The 14,012-nt window shown below is 36.1% G+C and overlaps 1 long non-coding RNA gene across 1 annotated transcript in view; it reads right to left on the reverse strand.

The window, feature by feature from the left end:
* LOC105483070 (uncharacterized) overlaps window positions 1-14,012 on the reverse strand; it is a 173,419-nt gene that overhangs the window by 115,768 nt on the left and 43,639 nt on the right. Inside the window, exons 2-3 of the long non-coding RNA XR_988020.2 lie at window positions 1,273-1,389; window positions 1,026-1,142 (exon numbers count right to left, since the gene is read on the reverse strand). This is a non-coding gene — a long non-coding RNA (uncharacterized lncRNA). The remainder of the gene's footprint in view (window positions 1-1,025; window positions 1,143-1,272; window positions 1,390-14,012) is intronic.

The raw sequence follows: 14,012 nt of genomic DNA on the forward strand, positions 1-14,012 counted from the left end.
TCCCAGCACTTTGGGAGGCCGAGGCAGGCAGATCATGAGGTCAGGAGATCAAGACCATCTTGGCTAACACGGTGAAACCCCGTCTCCACTAAAAATACAAAAAACTAGCCGGGCGTGGTGGTGGGCGCCTGTAGTCCCAGCTACTCGGGAGGCTGAGGCAGGACAATGGCATGAACCTGGGAGGCTGAGCTTGCAGTGAGCTGAGATTGCACCACTGCACTCCAGCCTGCGTGACAGAGCAAGCCTCCATCTCAAAAAATTAAATAAATTAATTAGTTTTAAAAAATCTGCAGATGTTATCAAAAAATAATTAGAATGATCCTAATCCAAACGACCGGTGCCCTTATAAAAGAAGATCATTTGGACACAGAGACAAATAAAGAAATTGTCATTGATAAAGGCAGAGATTAGAGTAATGCTGCTGCAAGCCAAGGAGTGTCAAGGATTGATAGCATCCATCAGAAGCAAGGAAGTAGTAAGGAAAGACTCTACACTATAGATTCTAGAGAGAGTATGGTCCTTGATTTTGGCCACCCAGATTCTGGTATTTTATTATGACAGCCTAGGCACAACAATTCAAATTTTGGTACCAGGGAGTGAGGTGCTGCTCTAATAAATACCTAAAACTGTGGACGTCGTTTTGGAATTGGATAATGGGTAGCAGCTGGAAGAATCGTGAAACATTTAATACAATATATTTAGATCATCTTGAAGATGTCATTCATAGAAATATAGATATTACTGGAAATTCTGTTGAAGGCCCAAAATGAACAGGAGAGCAGTAGAGAAAGCTTCCATCAGCTTAAAAAGTACATATATTTTCATGATCAGACTACTGCTAGAAATATGAACATTAAAGGTGCTTTGTAACCAGGTGTGGTGGCTCACGCCTGTAATCCCAGCACTTTGGGAGGCCAAGGTAGGTGGATAGCTTGAGGTCAGGAGTTGAAGATCAGCCTGGCCAACATGATGAAACCCCATCTCTACTAAAAATACAAAAATATACCAGGCGTCATGGTACTTACCTGTAGTCTCAGCTATTTGGGAGGCTGAGGCACAAGAATTGCTTGAACCTGGGAGGCAGAGGTTTCAGTGAGTAGAGATGGTGCCACTGCACTCCAGCCTGGTGATAAAGTGAGACCCTGTCTCAAAAAATAAAAATAAAAATAAATAAATAATGGTGCTTTGGGTGGGGTCTCAGAAGAAAATGAGAAACTTATTATTGACACTGGAGTAAAAGCAATCCTTGTTATAAAATGGCAGATAACTTACCTGAACTGACTTCTTCTTTTGAGAGGAAGGTAGAATTTGTATGCTCTGCAGTTGGACATTTAGCTAAGGAATTTTCCCATCAAAGTGTAGAATATGCAGCTTGGTCTCTCTTTGTTGCTAACAGTGAAACATGAGAAGAAAAAGATACATTAAAGAAGAAATTGTTAAACATAAAGATACCAGCATTTGATGATTGCACAATTCTCAGCTTATTCAGGTAGAATAATCTGGAAACAGAGCCAAGTGTGTGGCTGAAAGAACACAAACTTTTGCTAAAGAGGTTAGCTGTATGACTCATGTTTTCAACAAACCTTCTCAGCAGAAGACAGATATGCAGATGCAGTTATTCAGGAACGGTCTGTGGAGGACCCTCTTGTCTGATGGTTTAGACCCTCATGAATTGCAGAGGAGTCTGCTTTTCATAATAGAGTTTTGAGAATTTTATGCCAGCAGAAACATTGCCAGCCTGGACTGAAAGGGACAGAGGCAGGACAAAATGAAAGAAAATTACTCCTGAAGCAGAGCAATAAATGAAGAGGCCTTAACCACAGTATTGGTGGGCCAAGAGAACAGAGCCATCATCTCAGCAAGCCGACAGGACAGAGCATCAACCTACAGAAGATTGTTCTCAGGACATCTAGGGGAATATTCTCTGATGGATTACAAACTAGCTTTAAACCAGCAGCTCTTCCATTTTTCTCCCTTTATGAATGGGCATCTGTATCCTATGCCTGTCCCTTCATAGTATCCTCAAAGCAGATAACTTGTTTTCTATCTTCCACAGGTCCACAGATGGAGAGAAATTTTGCTCCAGGATTAATCAGACCTGGAATTCACAATAGCCAACATATGTATGATTTATTAGATGAGCTTTGAGATATTTTAGTAGATTATATTTAAGAGATTATATTTAGATAAGATTTTGGACTTAGAGTTGATGCCGAAGTGAGTTAAGACTTTGAGGATGTCGGGATGGAGTGTACGTATTTTACATATGGTACATAATTTAATATTTGCCCATTTGTTTTACTTTGTTATTTAGCTTTCTAAAGGTACTTATTCTTAATTGATTCCAAGTATTTCTGTTAATACAGAAAAATCCTTCCTTAAATGTGTTCGGCAACATAAGAATATATCTGATTCCTTTTACATGGAATTATTGTATTACAATCCATTGCACTTATATTCCAAACTATATTATTTGCCATCTGGATATTTTTAAGAGCCATTATTCTGGGATTTCACTTTATCTATATCATGAAATTCTTTATCATTGGATCCAAGTTTTGGGGATTTCTATAGTCTGAATGGTTTTGTTTCCCCCAAGTTTATGTGTTGAAACCTAATAACCAGTATGATGGTGAATAGGTCATAAGAACAGAGCCCTTTGGGATTGGTATCCTCATAAATGAATTCCCAGAGAACTAGTGTGCCCCTTCCACCGTGTGAGGATAAAATGGGAAGGCATGGTTCTAAGGACCAAGAAGTGGGCCTTCATCAGACACTGAATCTTCCAGCACTTTATCTTGGATGTCCCAGACCCCAGAACGGTGAGAAATCAATTTCTGTTGTTGATAAGTTATCCAGTTTATGGTATTTTGTGTAGCCCCCAAATGAAGATAAGGATTCTATGTCTTCCTTTCATTTACTCTCTCATTCTGGTAGAGCAATCTTCTAGTAGTTTCCAGAGAAAGGGGGAGTTGGAGGTCAATCAACCAAACTTTGAACAGTGAAGTCAAACTGCTATTGATTTTTAACATAAATAACTCTTTATATGGCTCTGATTTTCCACAATTGTAGGAAATGTTGTAGCACTCTCTGTAAGATGGTGCTTCTGCATCTGGTATTGAGCCTGAGGTTACTGTAGGTCAACAGGATTGGCAGCTGGAAAGGAAAGCTGAATGTGCAGAAGAGCAAGGGTAAACTGGATCCCACGAGGACAACTGGAACCTGTAAGGACTTATTGGGCCTGCGTTCTGACACCTTCAAACCTGGTGCTGTGGGTGGCCGGGTGGAGGCATTGATGCATGTAATTCAAAGGCCAAGGAGAGGATGTCTCCTAGGGCTAATGCAAACTCAAAGCCATACAGAAAAGGAAATTCTAGAAAATGCTTGTTCAGTTCTGAGTACAAGTGGAGGCAAACGTGCATAGTCACATCTACAATAAAATCACTTCTATAATGCAAGATATGTGTATGAGTTTATCATTTGTCATAGCTTTTATCAGCTGATGCCAGTTTGCTGGAATACGAACGGGGTACATTTTTATAGTAAGGTAGTACTGACACAGAATTTCCTGGTGACATCTGAAATATTTTGCTTCTTTCTAAAGGTTTGCTGCTTTCATATAAGGCCAAATTTGGACTGATTGTCCTTCACGCAAGCCAGTTTAAATTATTCTTACATTTTATATCATTTAAGCCATTTTGTGAAGCCTCTTTGGCTTTAAAAAAATACTTATTAATTCTGAGTAAATGTTTTGTGGAGTATGAATTTGAAGTTAATAGAGTAAGGAATACTTGAAATTTTAGAACTATAACAAACCAGTGCTTATCAGGATCTATTGCTCTGTGTAGAGTTTCAGTTTAATGAGCACACTAACATTTCAGTATCCATTACACCCTAAAAAAAAGTTTTCAATAATTAAGGATAATTGGCAATAGAAATAAAATGAGCAGATGAGAATGACTCTGCATTAGTCTTTGGCAGCCTGCTCTTTCAGCATGTGCTGGAAAAAAGAAGGGAGGATGAGGATTTTAAGTGGCAACACAAATTGCCCAACTGTGTCCTTATTATTTTGCACTTTCATTACACTCATTACTTCAACTTCCATTTTAAAATTGCAAGCTTTCCTCAGATTACCCACAACACACTATTCTGAGATTAAATACCAATAAAATGATGACTATATTTAATGGTTATACAGTGTCATTTTCTTTGTCAATTAGCTTTAATTTGTAAGGTCATTTAAAAAGCCAAGCCTTTTTGAACACTCTACCTACTATTGTTTATTGTACTTTTCAGTACGATATCATTAAACCTAATATGATTTCATTAGGGAGATTTTTGTTGGTTAAAATGATCTTAAAAATAGAATATTTGGGGTTTTAATTTATTTAGGTGCCCATAAGAAAGAGGAATATCTTTCTTGTCACTAAGAAGACCATGCTAAAATAAATTACAGTCTATGCAGCATGATTTTAAAACAGATTAGATACTTTTCTGTAACAGATTTATTTCTGAGTGTTCCAGTAACATTTGCATTAAAATATTTTAGTATTCAAACCTACATAGCATCTTTTACATTCTTTCCAAATGCTTATAAATATACCGGTAAATACAAGCACACACAGACACACAAGCACGTAGAAACACAGGTGTGCATGCAGATATGCATGCACACCTGCGTACACAAATACAATGCACACATGAAATGAACATTCACAATGCTACCAACACCTGAAATAATTTGTTTGAATTTTGGAGGAATTATATTAAGTACAAACCCAAGCAGTAAAATAAAATGACCAAAAATGCATCTGAAATGTAGGAAACTGTTCCTTTACTTTTGGAACTTACTGTCAACTCTCATCCTATTATAGTTACATACCAATAAAACTCTTACATCAAAATTACTTGGAAGCATTTTTTTAAAATCAGATTCATGAGCATTATTGAGACCTGAATTATGTCTGCTGTTTGGCTTAGAAATACATATCTTGCATAGAGCCACAAGCTTCTTCAGTAGCATACTGAAGTGTGAAACCATTGTGGGGGAGTATTGTTTCTATATGTTTAAGATACGTGTATTATTAATCTGCATCTCCCCAACTAAAAAAAACTCATAGACCATAACTCTAAGGAAGCAATAATACAGGAAGAGATGATAGGAGGTGACATATTTTATTCTGTGATATGCAAACATCTTCAATGAAGTGTGTGAATGATGTAAAAGTATTAGAGAAGTAGAGAGAAAACATTTTAAAAAGCACTATGCAATTAAGGTTTTAGTTTCACATATATTCTAGTCATAAAATGTCAGAGAGACAGGCAGAGGGGCTAAGACCGATTTCAGATCATATTTTTACTGGATTAAAGTAGACAGTGAGAATTTTACCTGGATGAGTACATATCAAACCATCTGTAAGGTTTTTGAGATGAGGAGATATTAGATGAACAGAGACCAGAGGTTAGGAAAAGAAAGAAAAACACTGAACATCTCCTCTTTCAGGCCATGTATTCATGTAAGAATTATTCACCTATCTCTTTTATATATTCCAGGCACAGAAGATACAACATTAAGCCAACGAAAAAATTCACACTCCTATGGAGCTTACATGTTAGCGGAGAAAACAGACAAAGCACATAATAAATAAGTTAAAAAGGTCGTAAGTGTTCTGATCAAAGAAAAAAGTGGGAAAAGGTACATAGTGAGTGTAGGAGGAGAGATACTATTTTAAATAGAGAAGTCATGGAGGATATCACCCAGAAAATGACATTCAGCATAGGCCTAAAGTGGTGAGGTCACAAATTGTGGCTATTTCTGCAGTAGAAGCATTTCTGATCAAGAAAAGGGTGAATGCCATGCTCTGAAGTAGCAGCTGACTTAACACGTTTATGAAAACAAGGAGGTCAATGTGGCTGCAGTGAACTGGGAGAGGTGAAGCTTTGAGATGCATGAAATGATAGCCTATTTGTGGCTATGTATGCTATATAATGTTATATATGTGTCACGTCTATCCACATATTACTTCAAGTCAATGACAAACTCTTGGAGGAGTTTGAGTAGCAGGATGTCATGATTTGATTAACGCTTTAAAATGGAAACTCTTGGCTGCTGTTTTGATAATCCATTGTACATGAGAAGAGAAAGAAGCAGAGAGGGACCATTAGGAGATTACAATTATTCAGAAGAAAGAAGATAATAGCCCAGACAAAAGGACTAATAGTGATAGAAATGAAATGATTTGATTCTAGATTTATTTGAAAATTATTGCACATCACTCCTCACACACACACAATATGATGTAATGGGAAACATGTATCATTTCTGTGAGATTCTTCCTGCAAATTCATAACCTCACTCTAGTCATAAAAAAACATCAAATTCAAATTGAGGAATATTTTATTGCATATCTGACGAGTACTCTCCAAAAGTCATTAACACGAAGAGAAAAGATTGAGGAAAACAAGATATAAACCTGAGAAGACCAGTGAGATATGATGACTAAATATAATGAGACCCTGGACTGGATATGTAAGAGAAAAATTACATTAGTGCAAAATCTGGTCTAATCCACATAAAATTTGTAAATGAATTAGTATTACTGTTCCAATGTTAAGTTTTAGTTTTCACTAATGCAATATGATAATATTAGATGTTCACATTTGAAGAACTATATTGAGCAGTATATAAGAACTCACGACGCTATTTTTGCAACTTTTCTGTAAGCCTAAAATTGTTTTCAGTTACAAATAAATGTTTTAAGTAAAATCAACAAGATTTGTGAAATATTTTCTGTATGGCATAAGGAAAACAAGCAAACAAAAAATGATGTTGAGAATGACTCCAAGAATGTCACCTGACTAACTGCAAAATACATTTTTGTTCACATTTTTAAAATAATTTGCCTTTCCCAAATAGTTTCTTAGATTTTTCAAAGCACAGAATTGTAGTCACAGCAGAGGAGGCAGGAACATAAAAATTGGAAGAACAAAGAAAGAAACTGGTAGATAAATAAGAAATGAAAGATGAAAAAAAGATATTTGGGTTGTTAAAACATTAGAGCAAAAACAGCTGGGGAAAATAGGAAAGGTGGGGTTAATGCCAGTGTTGCTAAGATTGATAAGTTAGATCTATTTTAATGTTCTTCAGGAAAGGAAAATAAATGTTGAAATTTTTGTTTTTATTTATATATTTATTTTTGGCCTGGGGCTATGTTCCTCCAAAATATTTCACCACTGAGTTGGACTACTTGGTTCTCACATCCATTAGGGTTACCTATATATTTTTTTGAATCTTCATATTATCAAGGACAATAACGGAAAAAAACATATATAATGCATCAAATCTAATACCACAAAGTTAGAAAATAGGAAAACCAGCCTTAAAAAAGCAGACTAAGAGCATTCCTTTCACAATTAATCACTACATAAGAGAGTTAAGCAAATTGGCATCACAAAACTGAAAAAAATTTATATATAGATGGTGAACCTTATTCAGAGAATTTAAATAAGATCATGCAATAGCAAGTCCCTTGTTAGCCACAGAGAATTATTTTGTTTGACTGTAGATAAAATTTTGGAGGAAAATGTACTCTATATTTGAGAAAACAGCTAGTTATGTAATGATCAAAGGATAAACATATCAAATAAAGAGAAGCACTAGTATCAAATCCTTAAGGCTGTAGCTAGCAGAGTGCATGCCAGACCAGAATAAAGGTTGATCCAGCTGCAGCATGGAAGGCAACGTGAAGAGTAATGGGAGATGGAGTCACATCAGCAAGGTGGCACCAGATCATGCCTGTTGACCCTGGAAAACCTAAACAGAAGAGTGATCCAATCTGATTTATAACTGTTAAATGTGTACTTCAGCTTATTGGGAAGAATGAAATTTGGAGAAGCAAAGGAGGAAGTGGGCAAGTTAAAATAAAGAATAACAAAAAAGCTAAAAATTTCAATAGGATTATATGTGTATTATATACTATATTTAGTACATATATCTCAAAACAAATATATATCCATCTACTGATATAGAGTAATATATAACATTTACATATATATACACACATATGCATATTATATATGAGTTAAGAGGATGATTGGTATTGCCAAAAACTGGATGTCACGCCCTAGCAAAGACTGCAAGTGCTCATCAAATGCTTAATGCACTCCCTCACATTTGCCAGCCTCTCATGGAAAGAAGTTGGGGACATGTAAGTGTTTCTGGCTAAATTCCTCTGAGCAGAAGTGATGTGTGGCACTCCTGGTTTGAGTCGGATAAGAAACAGTACGTACTTCTTTTGCTTTCATCTCCAACTGTGATGGCATCAGAGGAGAGGTGCTCCACCAGTGGGCCAGCTGAGCACCATCAGACTTAACCTGAACAAAGAGCTCAATCTTTAGTGTGTGAAGCCACAGAGATTTATGCAGTTTATCAGTGGCAGCAGCTAGCATGAATTATCTTAATATATGCACCTACTAAAATTCTGTTAAGACAATTCTTCAATTACTAAGGTCAATCAGAGCACATGATACTGTTAATGGCAAAAGTTGATGTGAAGCTGTATATGGACTATGACCCTAGACACATTATAGTACTTGTGGTCAAAATGAGTGACAGAAATTTCACAAAATGTTATCAACATTTATTACTATATATACTAACAACATTTATTAACTTATTTTTGCACGTTACTCTTTATCCTCTTGTAATTGTTTTTGGCATGGAAAAACTCACTTTTGTAAACAAGCCATATATATTTAAAAGATAATAAATAACATTCAGAGCAGTTCTTTCAGAAGGAGAACTGCATTCTTCTCCTTTGTTACTTTCTAGCTGCAAGGTCTCGAGTTAGTAATTTCATTTCTTGAACCTCTTTACTCTCATTGTTAAAATGCGAATAATATTTTACCTCACTAAAGACAAGGAGCTCATACAGATTACCTTTTAAAAACCATGAAGCCATATGTCTTTGTGGCCAGTGTACATAATTTTTAAAGTAAGTCCCTTCTTTATCTTCAGATTCTCTAAGAAATTATAGAACTCTTGCACTAAATCTTATGCACTATCTCCATGGTTGTTAATTTCTACATTATACATAAATCCAGTAATGTAGATTAATTTTATAGAATTCACATCAACATTAGTTATTTTGTGTATCTCTTTTCTGAACTCAATCCAAGTTCTTCATTTACATCCCAAGTGGAATACAGAACTCTGATGATGTTTTAATTAATGCTGACTATGTTTCAAAATAATAAGAGTTTTATTTATATACTCTTGGGAAACCAATTTTTAAAGTATAACTGAAATACATGCATGTATATTTAATGCATATATATATTTATATATACACATACGTAAAGATTGCAGAATTGTAAAACACTTAAATTATTTAACCAAACTTTTATTGATTGTCAACTTTAACATTTACATAATTTTATATATTTGTAGTGTGCTTTTAGAGCATGCCTTCCTCTTCTGTGTATGCAGGGAAGTAAGTTGGGACTTTTAGTGTGTGTTTCCCAGACTACCCTAGTATATACAGCATTTGTGAATGAGAGGCTGTGGCAGAGATTAGGGGTCAGGATGGTAAGAGAATTCGGATTCTTTTCCTCCTTTTCTAGCTCTGGAAGCACCACCTACTGAGGAAGTATCCTCTTTGTGCCTCCAGTGCCCAGTGTGCAGGCCTGCTATGGTTTCATCTTCCAGTGGATAATGGTTCCCAAACTAACCTTCTCCTTTTTTTTTTTCTTCAAACTAGAAGCAGTGGTGATCTCTAGTTATCATCTGTGTGATTATCTCCTAGTCTAGTGTTTAGACTACACCATTTTTCAATTACCCATGACCAGCAATTCCAAATACATAAAATGGTTTTCATGTTCCTGGTTGTACTTTGATACCATTCTTAGTACCTGAACATCGCTGGAAGCACAGGGATGGAGGACGGGATTCTGAAATACAATTTCTTGCTTGTTTGAGTGTGAACACAGTGATAATCTACTGTCAGGCAGAAAATCCAATACTGTGGATACTGTGATGTGCATCCCAGAGCTCCTTCAATTCATGGAAATGCTTCACCTCCTAGGGATATGACTAGAAAATAGTTTTAGTTCTAAGCTCCTTCATGAATTGCTTCAACTATAGAGAGTTATTGGGCAAAAGGTTACATTATTTCTACGAGCAGCTGACACAGAGTGACTGATCAAATAGATATTTAAAGGCTTTGCAATTGTAGCCCAATTTGGAACAATTCTGAAGGTCCCTGTGTAGTTGACTAAGGCTACACTGGGCTTGCCTCATTGTTCAAAATGTCCCTCCCCTCTTCCCACGGCTGTATATCTCAAAGATGCTGCTTGATAAATATCCCATACACTGGCCTCTGTGCAGAATCTTTTTCTAGGATATCCATTATAAAACAAGATAAATTATTAACTGCAGTTACTTAAGATGAAAGCAACATTTTAATATATGAAATAGAGGGTATGATAATCATATGGCCACAATGTAGTGATAATACAAATCCTCAGAGTAGATTGGCTGCTTCTTTTTTAAAAATAATTTCAACTTTTATTTTAAGTTCAGGGGTTACATGTGCAGGTTTTTTACATGGGGGGTTTATTCTATGACTCTGAAGTTTGGGGTACAACCACCATCCAGGTAGTGAGCATAGTACTCAGTAGGTAGTTTTGCAGCCTTCGCTAGTCCCCAGTGTCTATCGTTCCCACCTTTACATTCATATGCACTTGAAGTTTAGCTCTCACTTATAGGTGAGAACATGGGGTCTTTGGTTTTCTGTTACTGCATTAATTTCCTGAGGATTATGGCTTCCAGTTGTATCCATGTTGCTGCAAAATGCATTATTTCATTCTTGTTTAATGTAGTATTTCATAGTGTATATGCACCAAATTTTCTTATCCAAACCACCAATGATGGAGACCTAGGTTGATTCCATGTCTTTGTTATTGTGAATAGTGCTGTAAGGAACATACAAATGCATATGTCTTCTTTGTAGAATAATTGATTCTACTTTGAGTATATACCCAGTAATTGGGTTACTGGGCCTAATGGTAGTTCTGCATGTTAGTGAAGGTGATACCCTGTCCCTTAAGCAGTTCTGGAAGTAACTGTTTTCTGAAGGATGGAGTTGATGTGGGAAATGTGGCTATTAAAATGGAATTCCAAGTTTAAAGAAAAATTATGAAATTCTGATCCAAGAAAAGTCAAATGAAAGATTTAATATTTAGAGATGTACCAGTTACAATTGCCAGGATGAACATTGGGGATATGTGGAAGTACCTAATTGATCATGAGTCCTTAACAATTAAATATATGTGTAGACTATTAAAATATAATTTATCTATATAATTGGGAACAATCTAGGTCTCGTGATCAGAAACCTGGTTTGAATTTCTGCAATCATTCTTGAAAATAAATGGTTCCCTAGCATAACCTAGTCCCCGCACAGCAGCCCCATAATTGAAAGGGAGGCTGAGGAAGAGGAAGATACCCTAAATAATTATTTGGGTATACACAAAAATGTCCTTTCAAGGCCTTCCCCGAAAGAAGTTGTAGCCCTGGTATTAGTGAGGAAAAGAAAATATCCCGAATTCACAGAGGTTAGGAAACAGAAGCCCTGGATTGCTGCTCTTCCCTGGAGACACGAAAACAAAAGTCACCATGTTCCCCTGATCGTATTGGAGTCCCATTTAGAGTATTAGATAAATGGATGTTTGGTGTGAATGTGTGTATAGTGGGTCCAGTGGGTACACACTCCCATCTAGTGGCTATTTCCCCATTTCCTCAGTCTATAGTTGGAATGGGCATCCTCAGTGTTTCCAACAGGGTCCAATTAGGAAAGCAAAAAAAAAAAAAAAAAAAAGCCTGTTGTTTGAAGCAGAGGTATTTATATCAAAGTGAAGGGGCCAAATAAGAATAGACCCTCTTTCATTATTGCTTTTCATCTCTGAAACTAGATGCTTTGCTGATTTGACGTTCCCAAGGGCAAAATGCCTCCAGTGGAGGACACAAAAATGGCCTCAGATAATTAAAACAAAACATGACCACCAGGATGTATTTGGCTCCCTACACCGCTAAGCCAACAGGCAAAGAAAAAAATTACACTTCCAGCTGAGATTAATCCCCATAATTTCTTCAGGTGGAGATTATATTGCTGTTACACAATAGAACACGGGAGACTATGTCTAAATCCCCTAATTTTTTTTTTTTAGTTCAATTTTCATTAGCAAAGGATGATAGAAGACCATAGAAACCCAATAATGGCAGACAAACTATGAGCTCAGACATATCCAGCATGAAGTACTGGGTTTTCCTACCTCTAAAGAACCTGACCAAATCTTAAGGAGGCAAGTTACAACCTGAAGGACTGGGTTGCTCATTCTCAGGGAATTCTGATCTGAGATGAGTGCAAAGACTAATAGGAATTTGTGTACCCATTCTTTGAGGAGAGGGTAAGATTACTATTATTTTCTTTTTATGAAGGTGAAGACATAAATACATTAAATGGTAGTAACATACGGATGGAAGAAAATACATGCCGAAAATCAAAAGAAATAAAATGTTCCAGTACATTACCTATGTCAACAATGTGAAAGCTTTAATTCCTTCTGTTTTAAATGTTTGAGATGGTTTTGATTTCCTGGTTGGATCATGACTGATACTGAACTCATATAACAGAAACATCCAACATATTGAATGCTCTCTGAACCCTTCATCTGAAAGTTACCTTTCTAATTCAGATTGTAAACTCTATTTCAGACTGTAAAGTATCTATTTCTGCAAGGAGAACATATTTTGAGACATATGTGAAAATCAGAGGAGATAATGCACTCGCAAAGAACTTTTAATCCTGCTCTACGAAAGTCCAAAGAAGGAGCAAATAATGCCAACTTCACTTTCCTTGTTTTCACATCAATAAAGACATTGATTTTAGTGTCACACTAGCACTGTGTTCTCTCCCATATTTTAAATTTTAATCAAGCTGGGATTAATTGGTAGCTCCAAGTGATATCGATCCAAGACCTTGTCTGAGAAGACTCTTGGAAGTGCAAGATTTCATTGGACAACTTCCCTTGCATCTCTGTAGGAGCAAATGCAGTGTGCCACATAAAATCTTTCACTAATTCTTTCTTGGGTGAGGATTTTAGAGTGGATAATAATGGTTAATTATAATATATATTGCACATTTTTTAATATTTCAAGTTTTATTTCAATATGTGTTTTCTGTTATATGAGTACCATGAAAAATAATTTACTAAGGCACTGACTCCTACAGAGAAACTCAACCACAGTTTCACTTAGAAACTTTAGAAAATATTAATACCTCCTAGGCTGTTTAATTCTCCCCGACCCTCTGCAGTCTGAGCCTGCCCGTGCAGCCAGTCATAGCACTATGTCATGCTATATTAATTCCCCTGCATATTCAAACTTTTACTTTCACATAAGGGTGTGTTGAATGTTTACAACTAGTGAGGGATTTTAAATGTCATTATCATAAGGATATTAGACTGGTGGTTAAAAAAAAAAATGTAATCTACACAATCACAGTTTTCAAATCAGAAGGCCCCAAAAGTTTAATTTTTAACCAGGAGATTAGGGAAATCTTTCCCAAGTAACCTACAGACAGCAGTTTAAGAGACACTGGCTTCGATAACAGAAATCTCTTCAGCCTGGGAATCGGATTACCAAGTTGAAAGTATCACAGCTCTTGTCTCATGAAAAATGTGGTTAAAGAGGGCAGAGGGCTCCAAAATACATTGATATCATACTCCTATCAGAGAGATTTTGAGCTCATGTTTCTAATCTGTATATGTTAATTTAGTTACAAAATATATACAGTACCTTATATTAACAAATTACACACACTTTAGTAAAACAAAAATGAACTAGGCAACAACAGACAAAAGCAAAATAAAGAGAAAATTCTATGTATTGTTCACCTACAAATAGATAACTGTGTGCTCTGTGGGAGTGTGTACAACACATTGGTGACCACAGA

This window comes from Macaca nemestrina, chromosome 19, assembly GCF_043159975.1.
Source record: "Macaca nemestrina isolate mMacNem1 chromosome 19, mMacNem.hap1, whole genome shotgun sequence".
NCBI classification, from domain to species: Eukaryota; Metazoa; Chordata; class Mammalia; order Primates; family Cercopithecidae; genus Macaca; species Macaca nemestrina.